This window comes from Gekko japonicus, unplaced genomic scaffold (genome assembly GCF_001447785.1).
Source record: "Gekko japonicus isolate JY-2015 unplaced genomic scaffold, Gekko_japonicus_V1.1 scaffold154, whole genome shotgun sequence".
NCBI lineage: Eukaryota > Metazoa > Chordata > Lepidosauria > Squamata > Gekkonidae > Gekko > Gekko japonicus.
The window spans coordinates 1,614,400-1,631,812 of NW_015172008.1; positions in this window are offsets into that span (position 1 = coordinate 1,614,400).

The following is a 17,413-nucleotide window of genomic DNA, read 5'->3' on the forward strand; positions in this document are numbered from 1 at the left end:
TGTGAGAGAGGTAGAGGGAGACAGGAGGAAGCAAAGGTGTGAGGAACAGGATAACCATTCCGCAAGTTTCTTGCGGGTCTCCACTTGTTTTTCTCTATTCTGTATTTTTCCTCAGATGTTGATCATTTCTGTTGCCTGCCCATTTTCTTGACAGCTCTCCCATTCTGTTTTCCATTAAATTGCAAAATAATTTATTTCAGGTAAAGCTACAAACAAGCCAACAACCAGTTTTCTTGATTTCTGCTTCTGCCCTCTTTTGTCCTTGCAATTAAATATTATGAGGAAGGAATTCTGAGGTGGTGGCTCCCGAGCCAAGTATCTTGAGCAAGGGACCAAGTATTGTTGAAGAAGGGGGGGGGATTACCCCTGACAACAGAACTACAGTCCTAACAAACAGTTTCTTGGGAGTAAGCCTTATTGAATAAGATTGCACTGACCTCTGAGTAGACCTGATTAGGATTGCTCCCTGCATAAGCCTTGAACCAAGAGGAAATAGTGGGGGCTGGAGCTTTCCTGGAATTAAACTGAGCGCCAGAGTACATAAATTGCTTATTTATTTGTTTAAAACAGTGATTCCACTTCTGTTGGAGAAAATGGCTGCTTTGAAAGATGGATAATTGTATGACATTATATCTTGCCATAGTTCCTCCCCTCCCTAAACCCAGCTCTCTCAGGCTTCGGCTTCACCCTCAAATCTCCAGGTATTTCCAAATCTGGAGTTGGTAACCCTAGTAGGATATAATTGTTTTACTATTAAACAAATATATTCAGGTAGATCAAGTCATTGTAGCCAGCTTTCCTTGCCACCGGTACTTCTAGATGGAACTTAACAAAACTAAATGGAGAATCTGTGATGTAACTAATGGAAAAGGTCACTTAAGTGTGTTAAGGGTGATACTGATCTTAAGCAATTGACCCTGAGTCACACAACTGTGTAGGACTCAGAAAGTCAAAGGGGTGGGGGATTTGGAATATCTAACACTTTTTAGGGGAAATCCCAGTGCTGCTGATTTTATTTTGCAACCAGAATAATGCCAGTTCCAAACTGAAACACTGTTAATGAAAGCTGTTGTCAGGCAGCAATCCCCCCCCAACTCTGTTTGTTCCAAATGAGGCAGTGCATTCACTAAACCCACACTAGCTAGTTAGTAGTACTGTATTGCAATGCAGGAGGAATGTATTACTGCATATTTGCATTTAAACCATCTGATTTCAGCCTGTTGTTCTTTAGCAAACTTCCTTTTAAGAAGTAATGACTGACCTGAGCCCTGGAGTTTCAGAGCGGAGAAAGCTGCCAGCTTTGCGTGACATTTCCCTCAGTAAAAAACCACAAGTCACCCACTTTTGACAGTATGGATTGCCCTTCTTATCTGCTACCGTTCGTTACCACTGTTAGCCCCGATGCCCTGTTTGACTATTGTGTTATAGGTTATTTCATTAAACATTATAATATGTTGTTGCTTTCCGTATTCATACCGTATCTAGTAAATTTATACTTTCTTCTTGCCTGCTCCCTACAACATAAGGGTATTCATGTGAAAGGTCATCGCCAGTGAGAATGCCACAGATGACTGCCAGAACATGACACTGGGTTGACGTAAGGGATGTCCCTTAGGTTGCTTTCAAATTACACCAGCTGCTGTCTGTACAAATCAAGGCAGCATTTTAGTGTGGCATAAAATGACGTGTATGATTTGAAAGAATCAAACATACCCAACTATGTTTGAAATATAGCTCTGGACAGTAAATTTGTTTAAAGTCAGTACGTCTTGCTTCTAAGTAAATAGGCTGTAGATTTGTATACAAAAGGATAACTGTGCAATCCTAAGCAGAGCTACATCCTTTTAAATCGAAGTCAGCTAGCATAGAAGGATGTAACTCTGATTAGGATTCCACTGTATTCTACAGTCGCTTCCATTGTAGCCTTTGTCGACTGGGCTATCAATAAAACTGCAGCCCTGAAATAATGTATTCTTCAGGCATGCTGCCACTGACTTTTGTAGGCTGCTGTGGAATTACTGTAGAGAAGCCTTCTGAAACAGGACGATCCCATGCAGCATAATATCTACACATCTCTTCTTGCTGTACGTTTCCAGGGCTTTTTTTGTAGAAAAAGCCCAGCAGGAACTCATTAGCATAATAGACCACACCCAACGGCAGAAACTCATTAGCCTATTAGGTCACACCCCATGCCTTCACTTGGCTTGCCTGGGCAGGCCCCCGCTGGGAGGCTGGGGAAGGCACAGGGAGGCATTTGAATGCCTCCCTGATCCTTCCAGGGGCCCCCTGGACCACCCGCCTCAGAGTCACCGGGGGTGTGTGTTGCTCTCTAGGCCTTCCCTCTGTAGCCATGCACGCAGAGGTTTTGGCTGTAGTGGGCGTGGCCAACTCTGAAGCCAGCCGGAACTCCGTTCCTGTGCGTTCCTGCCCAAAAATAGCCCTGCGTTTGACAGATGCTCTGTGCCTTTCATTGCTCCCAGAACTGTTGGGTGAAAGCACTAGAACAACATTTTGAGGTAGACTTTATGAGAATTATTTATTTATATATATTTAAACACTGGTATCCTGCCTTTTCTCCTGCCCCAGGGCAGCTTACAAATCACACTTAAAATATGACAATTTAAAAGCAACACAATAAACCCTCCATATAGTTCCTTGCCTCATGGGTAGTAAGTGATGAATACGGAATACAAGCAGGGACCTGTAAGACCCGCCGGGGGCGGGCATCCTTCCCTCCTTTTGCTTGCTTGGCTATCTGCCAGCCTGCAGTGCTTCTGCTTCCTCTGGCCTGGGTCAAGCCGCGGTTCAGGCTCCCACTCTTGCTCTACTACAGTGGCTCTACAGGGACCCATGTGAAAGTCATGAGGAAAGAAGAAACTCACCTGTCCCTCTCCTTGCTCTGCCTTCCCTCTCACCTCTCTTCCTACCCACCTATTCATCCTTGTTGCTCTCTGCCTATACACCTGCCCCCACTACTTAGACCACTCTCCTGTTTCCCTCCCCAGCACTCTGCCAGCCTACCCACCTACCACCCTCCCCAGCCACTCTACCTATCTGACCATCAGCCAATCCCTGAAAAGTGGGTTTGCAACAGTTCCTGCTCCCCGCCCATTCCACCTACCTGCAGCATTGCTACCAGTTCTGCCTATCTGGCTCAGGTGGCAGCTTCCTCTCCATCTCCCATGCGTACCACCTGACAGAAACAAGTGCAGACAATACACCTTTATTTGAGGAGATTTAACCCCCCTCCATTTTAAAGAAAACTTTTCACATTTTCCTGTAAACCTGGGGAGCTCTCTAAGTTTGTAGGAAAATGTTCCTTTTGTTTACATGGCCCCAGTCTGTGGATTTAAGTATCTGCAGTTGGGGACATGTTAAGAATTAAATATATTGATGGCATTGATTAGGGCTGCAGTTCTGAGACTACTTAGTAAGCTGGCAGTACTTCCCATTGAATAAAATGGTACTTCTGAGTAGACCTGCCTAGGAGCACTCTGTAGAAGACTTAATTAAATGTGTCTGAAGAAATTAGAGATGAAATTCCAAAATGAAGCCTGGTTTGAAAATGGTTTGATTCTCTCTCCTGTTTATAACACACTGCATACCTTTTCTCGCATGTGAATGGTCCACGAACTTTTGGCTCTACCGCAGATGTTAGGCTGTTGACTTTGAGGACTGAGCCTTAAGAACATATCCTCGAGGTCTGGATTCCAGTGTGGCTGTCTATTGCCCATCCTGACACTAGCATTAATTTCCAGTTTCCATCTTCAAAACCAAAGGTCTGGGGTTACAAAGGAAGTGTTATTATCCTGTGAGCAATTCCCTTCTTTGGGCTGAGTTATGGATGGGCTCATAGGGAGACGTAAATTTGTTAAGGATGCAGGACCTAGACCATTTTTAGTCTTAAAACTTATTTAAACTACCAGCTTTTATGTGGTCTGTAGCATTCTCTTTCTTTGTTTGGATTACATTCTGACATCTAACAGAACTGGTGTTTTTCAGAAATGTATTTTTGAATGTAAGAACAAGTTTCTGGTATGTCAGCCTGTCTCTTTATTTGTATTCTAGCTATAACCTTGAGTATATCTTTCCCACACCACCATGAAACACATTTAGCTTGTTGCCTGAAATGTTCAGTAGACTCAAGGAAATAAGGCAATGAGCAATGCAGTGTGTTATTATCTGGTTTCCATCCACGCAAGCTGTGACCAGTTGTGTTATATATAGAAATAATTAGACTTCAGATTACTTCAACCAAAGGACAGAAAGACGCAGATGTCATCTCACATCACTAAAAACGATTAAGTTAAAAAAGAGAGAATTTTTCTTCCCCAGGGAAGAAACTTTCCCCCTCAAAAACAAGGGGAAAAAAAGAATAGTGAAACTAAGGACTGATCCTTATATTACTTTTTGATATAATTAAGTCAACCAAATGGAATACATCATGTCCTTTTGTTGCATCAGGTAACTATTAATTTGAATGTGTCCTCACTGAGACATTGTTTACATGATGTTACCAAGGTTACTACCTCCTCCATGATCGTTCTCACAAGCCTCTGGGTAGCGATATATTGTGTAAAGTTGTATGGGAGCAATCATAGAAGTGAACAGCCATTGTCAAAAGATAGTTCTTAAGGGTGACAGGTTGGTCAAGAACAAGACCACATAATGCTGGAATGTGAGTCCTCACAGACAGTCCCATGGTAACATTCTACCACCAGTCCCCTTTACTAACCCACCAGCCAGAAACCAAGAGACTGAATATCCAGCCCTCCCAAGTCTAAATCAAGAAGTCTGCCCTGCAAGGTGGGACACTTGCAGATTGAGTTCCAAGAAACAATTATGATGGTAGCTGTAGCCAAAAAAAGGCTAAAATACTGGATTCAGGTTGAAGCCACTAAACCCAAGAATACCACAAAATATAATTAAGAAAGTTTATTAAAGAAATATGCAGAGATATACAATATGAGAGCAGTGAATAGCAAGGATAAAATAATAAAAGGTAAATATCTCGTTTAAGGCACTTTTACAGGCAGTGGTTCTCTAATCCAGATGTTACTCGACCAAATTGAGTCCAAAAAGACTTTCACAGTCCAAGGTCCAAGGAGAGCATCCCAGCTAGCAACATCCACCTGGCCCAGAATCAAGAGATGACCCAAAGGCAGATGTAATCCAGACAAAGGGCAGAAACTAGAGTGAAAAATCTTCCTTTATGCCAAACAACCGATGTTGGCATGATTCTAATTGACCAGTCAAAGTGAGTGACCTCAGCCAATCAGGTGTGTTGCTAGCATGAGACTATGTACTCTGTGGGTGTACATAGGCTCAGTTAAGCAAGCTGCCCTCCCCTTAGTGATGTGAGGGGGCAATTATGTCTCCCATATAGGGTTGCCAAGTCCATCTTCCACCCCCAGCAGGGGACTTTGGGGGCGTTCCTGGAGGGGGCGGGGCATCCCCGACGTGATGACATCACGTTGAGGACGTCCACCCCCCCACCCGCCCGTGCGCCGGATCTCCAGAAACTGCAGTTCTCTGGACTTAAAGTAGCTGGCGTTTCCCTTTTCAATGCAGGAGCCGGCGTTTCCCCTTTAAGAGCAGCCGCGTTTCCCTTTTAAGACCGAAGCTGGCATTTCCCTGCAAGCTTGCGGTAGTTGCGCTTGGGAGGAAACACGGGTTGCATGGGAGAGAGATGGGTGGCTGTGGGTGTTGGGGGTGGGGACCAAAATGGGGGACCCCTGGCAAACCGGGGGGTTTGGCAACCCTACTCCCATAAGGCTGTGCAAAATTGCACATGTGCTAATAGTGTTACAAATCTAGGCTGAAATAAATACCAAGACAGTATAAAAAACTGAGTGTTTGTTTATAATTGCTGACTGACTGATTTGCTCATTGCTTATTTATACCTCCAGTTGGCAAGTGGAATGCAGCTGTGGTGGTCAGTGGGACCCACCTGTGAAGGGACATTACTTTAAACAGCTATGTGGATATTCAGACCAATTTGACTGAAAGCCGTGCATTAACCACTAGATCGTGGGGCTGCTCGATGTCTAAATGTTGGTTTACAACATTTAGCCTTTGCAGGGCATGGCCCTTTCTTGAAGATAGGCTTGTTTCTTTTCAGCACATCATGGTAACAACAGTCTGTAACCCACAACTCTTGTCCTGCAGGTGACTTCAGCAGCTCCTCTGCCTGTATGTGCATGGTGTGTTATAGAAGCCCATACCTGAACTGGGTTGTAGAAGTCTACACTTGAAGTGCAAATTGTGCTTGGGTAGCTCAACAAACATACCATTAATGAAAGACAACACATGAGCCAAGAAGAAAAGACTTCACTTCTTATAGGCTTGATGAAAGGTGGTGTTTTCTTATGTTTTAGAATAAAACAATGTAAGGAAAATGCAGTTATAATGAAACTATTAAGTGACTGCTTAAAAGAATAAGCAAAGAGTTTCCTATGTGATATTTGCTTATGATTTTACAGTGAAGACAAGTGATTTCTAGAAAAAACAGAAAACATCTAATCGTTGCTTCACAGTTGTGTGTGTCGTCTATCTCCATTTACAGCACTGTGTTAAGTTAATGTATATCAGAGCAGACTTGGCAGATCCTGAAGTTTGCCTTATATCAGATATCAAATGCAAGCATTAACTAGCTGTACAGCATCATAATGGAAGAAAAATCATCAAAGGAAGTTTTTTGTTATTGTATTATCTGTTGTGCCAAATTATGAGACAGGTCTCAGTTTCTAGGTTGTACTTCCTAATGGCTGGTGCTGAACAGACAGACCTGATACCTGCCTTTCTTTCATGGAATTCCATATAAATCCTGCATTGAGGCACTGACTGAATCCAGGGCAGTGCAGTGTTAGCAAGATCCTGATATCATGCAACTTTGGATAGCCTGAAGAATTGTGTCCTGATATCATGCAGGAGCTGGTTGGCAACATGCAACTTTGGATAGCCTGAAGAATTGTGATGTTGCTTTTGGGGAACTAATAATGTCCCAAGACTCTACTGGCTGACCACCTGCTCAACCTGCATGTTTGTAAATGAATATTATACAAAATACTCCAGTACTCGCTCATCTCAAAGAAAGCGAGTCTCCAAAAGCTGCTGTTGCAGCAATGTCTTGCTTGAAAAATTCTTGAGAAACAAGTTAAGATGCCAGAACTACCTAAGTAAGTATGTGTGCCAGCTTGACTACAGGAAAAGTCTCAGAGGCTGTTATCAGCAACATCCAACCAGTGGGAGAAGTAGCCAGAAGTATCAGATCTTTGTTCATGTGAACACAGAGTAATTGAAATGTTGCAGAACATGTTTGAATTGTGAGCTGCAGATGCAGCCCTATTGAAATATTGATGTAGCACATGGAAGTCCAAGCTGGGCAACTGGATAACAATGATCTATGGAGAACTGCTGGTTAGGTAATGCCTTACTCAGTTTTAATTGCTGAGATCCCTCCCCTCACCAAACCCCACAGTCCCAGGCTCCACCCCAATAATCTCCAGGAGTTTCTGAACCCAGAGCTGGAACCCTCAGTAACCCTGGAGATAAGCTAGAGTCAGAGAGAGTTAACTGGCCAAAGGTCACCAAGTGAGCATCCATGGCAACATTGTTTATTTCTCATAAATTACAAAAGGATCTATTTTTACAGCTTTCCCCTTTAACTTGTTTTGCTATACTGTAGTAAGCTGTTACATTGCCATCTAGTGGCACAAGATGTCAGGGTAGTCAGCTCATATATTTGCTTCTACTGATTTATATTTACTGAGTCCATTTTAATCCCAGCCTTCCTTCAAGGAACTCCCTCAGGGTACCATGCATAGTTCTCCCCTCCTTAGTGCTACCCTCATGACAGCCCTGTGAGGTGGATTAGGCTGAGAGAGAATGGCTTGGTTCAAGGGTCACCCGGTGTTCCAAAGATTTAACCCGGTGTCTCTTTCCAGAAGACCCTGATGCTGGGAAAGATTGAAGGTCAAAGAAGATGGGGACGGCAAAGGATGAGATGGTTAGACAGTGTCATCGATGCAACGAACATGAAGTTGAGCAAACTTCAGAGGACAGCAGAAGACCAGAAGGCCTGGCAGGAGCTGGTCCATGGGGTCGCAAAGAGTCGGACTCGACTGTGCGACTGAACAACAACTCTTTCCAGACCTAGTTCTATGCTCCGGCCACAATATCATGCTGTTGTCAAAAATAAAAGTTAATAAGGGCAAATCCAGGCAAGAACTCCATGCCATTTCATGCTGGTGTAGTGGGGTTGTTTTAAAAAGTAAGCTGAAGGTGAGGAAGTTTGCATTTAGAAGCTCACTTCTGCTTCGAGCTGTATTTTCTCAGCCTTGGTCTACTATTGTGGAGATAATAATAACTGGCTTTACAGGATTGTTGTGAGGATCACAGAGTTGCTTCGAATATTTGAAATACACCATATAAATATTACTGGCATTGTTATTTTGTGGTTACCTGTCACTGTCCTTGAACATGGGTTTTTTATTCATACTTCCCCGGAATTGAAGGTTCAAGGTCTTTTTCTTAATAAAAGTTGAGCTGGCGTAATTGCCTCTATGCAGCTTTTTGCACAATACATTTGAAGGCAGTTTGATGGGGGGGGGAGAACAGCAGGGGAAAGCTTGAGATACTGAGACAGAATCATGAAATAACTGCATTGTAAAAGATACAGACTTAGCTTTGCCATGGAATCAATAAACAGGAGTCTTGAAGCACCCAGAGACTAATATATTTCCCTCCCCCAGCAAAAATATTTTATGGACTAGAGCCCAATTTGTCACATGCAGGGGGCTCTTGCTCACAAAAGCTAGACTAAATGTCAGTTTTTAAGATGCCACAAGATTCCTGTTTATTCCCCCCCCATGCAATCTGTATTCACTGCTTCTCCAGCAGCCTACATTCCACCAAGCCTAAATGTCCTACAGAGAGGGTTGCCAGCTCCTGGTTGGGAAATACCTGGAGATTTGGGGGGTGGAGACTGAGGAGGGAGGGGTTTGAGGAGGGAGGGACTTCAGTAGGGTTTAATGCCACAGAATGCAACTTCCAAAGCAGCCATTTTCTCCATGTGAACTGATATCTGTTGTCTGGAGATCAGTAGTAATCCCAGGTGATCTCCAGACACCACCTGGAGGTTGGCAAGCCTACACACAAATACCTGACCTGGGGGCCAAACTACATATGTTATTTTTTACATCAGTTTGCCACAGCAACTTGCAGCCATATTGCACTTGCAAGTCCTCAATGACAACTGTGTGTAAAAGTGCCATATGGACACAATTCAGATCAGGACCAGAACACAGCAGGAGGAGGGGCTCCTGCCTCCCCCCATTCCCTTTTTGAAGCCAAAATGGCATGGGGAGCATTATTCGCCCCAACAGGAGGCTTCACGTGCCTTGAGTGCTTGCATATGCAGCCTCCTCATGGGGCAAATTACTCCAGTGCCTCCTGGGCTATTTCAGCTTCAGAAAATGGTGCAGAGGGGAAAGAAATAGTCTTTCCTCCTCCTGATCTGGAGTGGGCCCTTGAGGCTAGGGTTGCCAGGGAAATGGGGGGAGCAGACTTACCAGGAGCAGCAGGGAGGCCCAGTCGAGATGCAGTGACATGTCTATGTCACTGTCCATGTGACCTGGAAGTGACATCATCGTGTCTGGAACATCGTGGTGACGCTCTGGTATTTGGGCAAAAACTCTTATGGTAAATTTGGTAAATTGCTGCATGTTGGATGGTTCTCTCTCTTTTCTGGGCTAAGTTCCCCCCCACCTGCCAGCTGATTGGTGGTGGGAGGTGGGGCCTGGCAGTGGGAGAACCCCGCCTCCCCTGAGGGGTCTGGCAACCCCACCTGAGGTGCTTTTGCACAGAATTACAATTGAGAACTTGCAGTTGCAATATGGCTGCCATTCCCATTGGGAACTCATGTAAAATGTAATGTGTAGTTTGGCCTTAACTTTTTCACTGAGTGATCACCTCCAGTTTATTTGGTTTATTGATCTGTATGCTCTGAGACTAGGTTTGTCAACTCTAGGTTGGGAAATTTCTTGAGATTTGGAGCCTGGGGAGGGTAGGGTAAAAAATATATCAATTTTTAAGTTGTCTATCAGTTTTAGGACCTCCTCTGTCGTCACCTCAATCTGACTCAGGTCTTTCAACACCCCTCCCGAAATCAGCAGTTCTGGAGTGGGCAAGCACTTCTCATCTTCCACAGTGAAGACAGAGGCAAAAAATGCATTTAGGTTCTCAGCCATTTCCCTATCATCCTTCAGTACTCCTTTTACCCCTTGGTCATCCAAGGGCCCCACTGCCTCCCTGGCTGGTTTCCTGCTTCTAATGTATTTGAAGAAAGTTTTATTGTTGGTCTTTACATTTTTTGCTATATGCTCCTCATATTCCCTTTTTGCCTGCCTGACCACAGACTTGCATTTTATTTGCCATAGCCTGTGTTCTGTTTTATCAGCCTCACTGTGACTAGCTTTCCACCGCTTAAAGGAATCCTTTTTACCTTTTACAGCTTCCATTACTTTGTTTGTTAACCATGTAGGCTTTTTCTTATACCTGTTTGTGCCTTTCCTAACCTGCGGAATATATTTTATTTGAGCTTCTAGAATTGTAGTTTTAAACAGTTTCCAAGCTTCCCCAATGGTTTTGACCCTTTCTACTTTTCCCTTCAGTTTCCTCCCCACATGTCCCCTCATATCAGAAAAATTACCCCTTTTAAAGTTAAAAGTGGTTGTGTGAGTCTTTTTGGCCAATTCCCTATTTGTACAAATGTTGAACTCAACAACATTATGATCACTGTTCCCAAGCGGTGCAATCACTTTTACATCTCTCACCAGGTCTTGAGTGTTACTTAGGACCAAATCAAGGATCGCCTCTCCCCTGGTAGGTTCCATGACCATCTGCTCCATAGCACAGTCATTTAGAGTGTCTAGAAACTCAATCTCTTTCTCTCGACTAGAACACATATTGACCCAATCAATGTGTGGGTAGTTAAAATCACCTATTACGACACAGTGTTTTTGTCTAGCTGCTATCTTTAATTCATTCATCATTTTATAATCCTCCTCTATCTTTTGATCCGGTGGGCGATAACAAACTCCCAGTGTTAAGTTTCCTTTTGGCCCCCCTATTTCAACCCACAGAACTTCAAGAAGCGAATCCAATTCTCTTAGCCTCTCGATCTTTCTGGACTTTATACCCTCTCTGACATACAGAGCCACCCCACCTCCAACCCTTCCCCCCCTATCCTTCCGATATAATATATAACCGGGAATCACCGTATCCCACTGATTTTCCTCATCCCACCAAGTTTCTGAAATACCCACAATGTCTATTTTTCCCTCTGACACCAAGCACTCCAACTCCCCGATTTTACCTCGGACACTTCGAGCATTTGTATAGAAACAGCTGTAATTTCCCATACTGGTTCAAGTGGAGACCGTCTCATCTGTACAGCTCCCTCTTGTTCCAAAAAGCATCCCAGTGCCTAACAAACTTGAAACCTTCCCCCCTACACCATTGTCTCACCCATGCATTGAGACTCCTGATCTGTGCCTGTCTCTCCAGCCCTGCCCGTGTAAGTGGTAGCACTTCTGAGAAAGCTACCTTGGAGGTCCTGGACCTAAGTTTCCTGCCCAGCAACCTAAATTTCTCCTCCAGGACCTCACGACTGCATTTCCTCACATTGTTGGTGCTGACATGCACCATGACCACTGGCTCTTCCCCAGCACTATCTACCAGCCTATCTAAAACACGCTTAATGTCCGCTACCTTCGCACCAGGCAGGCAAGTCACCATACGGTCAGTACACGGGTTTGCCACCCAGCTGTCTAGCTGCCTGAGGATAAAATCACCAACTACCAAGAGCCCCCCTCCCAGGGATGGTTCCTTGGTGTGAAAGGATACCCGCTCATCAGCTGGGGAAGAGGTCCCTTCTGGGGGCACATTCCCCTTATCCTCAGCATGGTGCCCTGTTTCTCCTTGACCCTCATGCTCCCTGATAGCGGTGGGGCTGCCAGATCCAGAGTGGGACATATCTAACAAGTCCCTGAGAGTCTTTTCTGGGCGCCTAACTGACTGTCTCTGCTTCTCCAGGTCAGCCACCTTGGCCTCAAGGGAGCAAACACGTTCCATGAGAACCAGGAGCTTGCACCGAGCACACACCCAAGACTTCTGTCCAGTGGCCAGATAGTCATACATGTGACACTCCATGCAAAACACTGGATAGAACTGCACTCCATTAGAACTGGAACGCCTGAACTAGAACAGTCAGATGAACTAAATGCCTTGGGAAAATGCATGTTGATTGGATGAGATTTAGCAAATGGTATGCCCTGCTGCAATGCAATAAAGAGGGATTGCAGACAGCCTGTGTATTCTGTTTTAGGAACTGGTTGCTAACAGGGTTTTTCTGTCATTTCAGACAGACCCATTTTAGTAGCTGGTTCCTGATGGAATATATTTACCTGTTCAGACAAACACGCTTCTGTCCCGTTTGGGAACAGTGCCTAAAGTGTTATTGACTCAAACTGCTTTCTTCCGATCTTCAATCCTTCCTACTGCTTCTGAAGTGCTATGGGGTGCTGTATAAAATGCCCCATAGCACTTCCTGCGATGACTTTTTTTCGCGCCCCTTTTCTCCCCATGCACCATCATCCTCTTTTTAATGTTCTATTGGGAGCGCTATGGCGCTGAAGCAGGACCACAAATCAGCACCATAGCAACCCCACTGAGATGCCTGGACTCTGTTTAGATACACTGACATTCACTACTGCTGTCACCTGGAAACAAATGCCTGATTGGACAGCATGTTTAAGTGGGAGATCAGGGGCATAAGTGAATGGTGAGATAGATGTTTGTTCAATTTTTAAGAAGTTTGCTTTAGAGGAAGTGTAGACTCAGGCACACACACACAAAAGCACACACACTCCATGGTTTGTGGGAGTTAAGGAAGGAAGAAAAGCTTCCTGATTTCAAAACTGTCCAGTTCCCCCGCCCCCGTGCTCGAACTCTGTATCCAGTGAGCTCCTTGTTTCCAGGGGACAGCAGTAGCGAATGTCAGTGTATCTAAATGGAGCCCAGGCATCTCAATGGGGTCGCTGTGGCGCTGATTCGTGGTCCTGTCCCAATAGAAAGTTTTTTTAAAAACCTTCTCAGGAAAATTGTGCACGTGAGGGGAAATGGCATGAAAAGAAAGTGGCGCAGTTCGAAATGGCACACTGCTTCAGAGACGGCTCCTTACTGGAAGGGAAATGCTGTGTGAAACAGCCGTCCCTGTACCCGTTTACTCCATGACGGGCCAATAACTGAAACCATGCAGTTTAAACAGGTAATGTGGAATCAACCAAAATATCCTGTGAAAATTGTTCCTTACTTGCAAGTAAGCCCTGAACTTGGCAAGTTTATTCAGTTGCCATGTACAGCATGCTGATAATTTGTTATGCAACTACTAATAATTATCAATTGTGTTGCTACTTTTACCCAGACGCTGGTGCACAGTTTTCCTGGTATGCTAGCAACTTGACAGGAACTGCAGAAGGGACTCATGAAGCCTAGATTACACACACAAAGCCTGCAGGCAGCTGACAGGCAATTATGTATAATAAGGTGTTATGAAAAACACAGCCCAGCAGGTGCACCAATGGAGGAAGAGACAGTCTCCTGCTGGGCTTGCATAGAGATCAGAAGGGAAACGAGGGGATGGGAACGGAAAGAACACTGGGCTTGGCATATAAAACATGAAATGGCAAGGGAAAAGGCAAGACATAAAGCCGCTACAACCATTTGTAAAAGGAGAGGCATCCAGGTTCAAGCCTTCTTGGAAGACGGAGAGGATCATAGCCCAGTGGCAGAGCATCTGTGTGCAGAAAGTCCCGGGTTCAACCCCCCAGCACCTCCAGTTAGAAAGGATCAGGTAGTAGGTGATGTGAAAGACCTCAGCTTGAAACCCTGGAGAGCCGCTGCCAGTCTGAGTACGCAATATGATAGACTTGGATGGACCGATGGTTTGATGCAGTATAAGGCAGCTTAATGTATTTGTGAGTGATCCTTTATGTGTTCAAGATGTTTTATCTTCCCATAATTCCAGGGAGTTGAAGGGAGGACTAGCTGTGGTTCTGTAGGGCCTCGTGACTCTTTCAACAGGTAGTAGTATTTTGGCCAGTTGCTGGTCATGACTAAAAAAAACATGGAGGATATTTCTGCAGGCCACAAGAAGGGAGTTCAGAGACCTGGAACAGAACAGTCTGGGGGAACAGTAAAGAACAAAGGAGTCACAGAATAATATGGCACCTTGTGGATTAAAAATAAAATGATTACTATCAATAAATATGTGTCTGGGCCCAGGCTGAGAAGTGTCTGGCAATGTCAAGAGCATCCAGCTAATTACGGAAGTGAAGATATTGTTCAAATTTGGTGTGTATTGATTGGGCTCCAAAAGATCGTCATATGCATGAAAGATGTGTAATCACTGTTTTTGGTGTCCTTTGTTGTGATAAAAAGTAGCAAGAATGAACTATATTTTAAGAAGCTATTTGCCTATAGATAACTTTTGTATGGTGCTGGAAGTTGTGAGAGAATTAGCTAGCCAAGAATGTGAGCCTTATCGAGCGGGACACCTGGTTATTGTTGGAAGATAATTTTGAAAACCTATAAATATAGAAAATTGAACTGAACAGGGGCACACAGCTTATTTACTTTTGGTAAGAAATAATCAATGGGCTCAAGTAATTGCTCTCCTTTAATTATCTATGTAGTTACTGGGTTCAGTTCAAGGTATTGGTTATGACATACAAAGCCGTACATGGCCTTGGACTCTCTTCTCTGGAGAACCACTTCTCCTCCTATGTCCCCCCCCCCCTCATGGCTTTGCTCATCTGTTCAGAGCCTTCTGCAGGTGCCACGCTGCCAAGGAGCAAGATCAACAACTGCCCGTGCATGTGCATTGTGTACTGCGGCTCCCACCTTGTGGCCTGCTTGAGAAGGTCAGGAAGGCTTCCATGCTTCTGTCATTCTGCAAATTATGTAAAACAGATTTGCTCAGGGAGGCATTTCTATAAAGGTAATAGAGCTATACTAGAACAGAATGGTTCAGGAAGGCACTTAATAAAGAGAAAAAGACTGTGGACTATATTACTATGTATAGGATGTATTTATCTGTTTGCCTACCCTGCTATCACTGCATTATTTCCCACTTCAGCATTCTGCACCATGTCTAATATTCTGTGCTTCATTCGGATTTCTGTAGTCCTAGCGCTAGCGCATCCCTTATTAGATGTGTCATCATGTTGATTGCAATTGACTTAACAGTGTGATGTTATTAAATGTTGATATGCTATCTAGTATTTTAATCTCTGGGATTTTTATTTATGATTAGGTATACATGTATTGTTATTATTTACTGTGTTGGAATTGTATAATGTGCTATGCAATAAAAGATTTCAATGACTGAATGAATGGCTTACACTCAGTGGTGGACCTACATTTTTGGGACCCTGAAGCTTGAACTGTTATGGGGGCCCCTTCTCAACCATTGACCTATGATTCTGTCACTAAAATAGCCTTCTGTCACTAAAATAACCTTATTTTAACAACCAGCACTTAAAAAAACCCCTCCATCAATTCACTCAAATTCACTCATTTAAAAAAAAGTTGCTTCAGGGCCCTTCCAGGGTTAGGGGCCCTGAAGTTTAAGCTTCATTATTTTCATATTTGATCTGCCTCTGCTAGGGTTGCCAGGTCCCTACCTTTGTCCAGCGGGGGGGGGGGGAGAAGCTCCCCTCCTGGGATCTTCTGGTGTGCGTGCTACGATAACATCACCTGGAAGTGACGTCATAGTGCTAGGCACGTCTCCAGGGGGCGCTCTAGCATTCAGCTAGAGACTCTATGATACCATACTTATAAAAGTAGCAAATAAATAAATAATGAATGGATGGTAAAGGTTAGCATGGCAGACTAGCATCTGGGAGAACACCTTTCAGATCCCTACCCTGCCATGAAGCTTGTTGGTGGGCCAGTGATCTTCCCTTAGCCTAACCCACCATCACAGGACCGTTGTGAAGGTAAAATCCACTTTATAAACCCTCTTCTCTCCAGTGGGGATCAAAGGAAGCTTACAACATCATTCTCCCCTCCTCCATTTTTTCCTAATATTAACCACGTGAGGTAAGAGAACAAAGTTTGAATCCAGTGGCACCTTTAAGACCAACACGGCTACCCGCCTGAATCTACCTGTGAGGTAAGTTAGTCTGTGAGAAAGAGGGGGGGGGAGATATTGACTGGTACAAAGCCCCCCCCAGTGATCTTCAGTGGTAGACTGGGGGGTTGAACCTGGGCCTCCCGGATCTCAGTCCCTCACTGTAACCAGTGCACCACTCTGGGATCGTGGCGAAGGAGGTAAGAATGTTGTCTTCTGCAGTGAGCTCCTTGGAGGAAGGGTGGGGATAAAAATGTACGAAACAAATGCCAATGCCAGCATGTGCTGCAGTCAGATTTGCATCTTGCACACTGTTACCAAATGCTTGGGAAAACTCTTCTCCTGGTACCCAGGGGTCATTTCATAGAAAAAGAGCTGCAAGAGCTCATTGGCATAACTTATTAGCATATGCCACACCCCCTGACATCACCGGAAGTGTGCACCAGCCCCTCTGACAGGCAGGAGCACCTGGCATCCATTCTTTCCCCCCTCTCCCTTCCCTTCGACTCCAAGTCGGGCGAAGGAAAGGGGGAGGGGGAGGATCTCAGGTGCTTCTGCCTGACAGAGGTGCTGGCATGCCCACAGCCAGCCTGGGTGAATTATAGAATCATAGACTCATAGAGTGGGAAGGGACTTCCAGGGTCATCTAGCCCAACCCCCTGCACAATGCAGGAAATTCACCAATACCCCCCACACACCCCAGTGACCCCTGTTCCATGCCCAGAATATGATTTTTAAAAAAAACCTCCAGGAACACTGGGGGCCAAACTGGCCTGGAGAAAAATTGCTTCCTGCCCCCAAAGTGGTGATCAGCATTTTCCTGGGCCTGTAAGAAAGGGCTAGAAGAAGTAAGCACTGATGCAACCCTTCCTGCTCTACCTCTCGTGATTTGCCTAAGTTCACACAATCAGCATTATGATCCTTTTAAAGTTGAAAGCATGATATAAATGCAAAGGACTATTTGTAAGATTATCTGTAAGACACAAGACCAGGACGCATCTCACTTCTGGCAATCACTTGGAGAGACCCTATCACTCAGCTTCTATTGCCCACACACACCCCACACTGGAATAAGAACATAATATCAGGCCATACCACATTGCAATAAAGCCCCTACAACTGTATACAGAAATACTGAGCTTCCCTACCATTTGCCACAACTAGCCCACCACACAACCAGGATCAAGACTCCTAAGTGGACCAACAGACAGGCATACA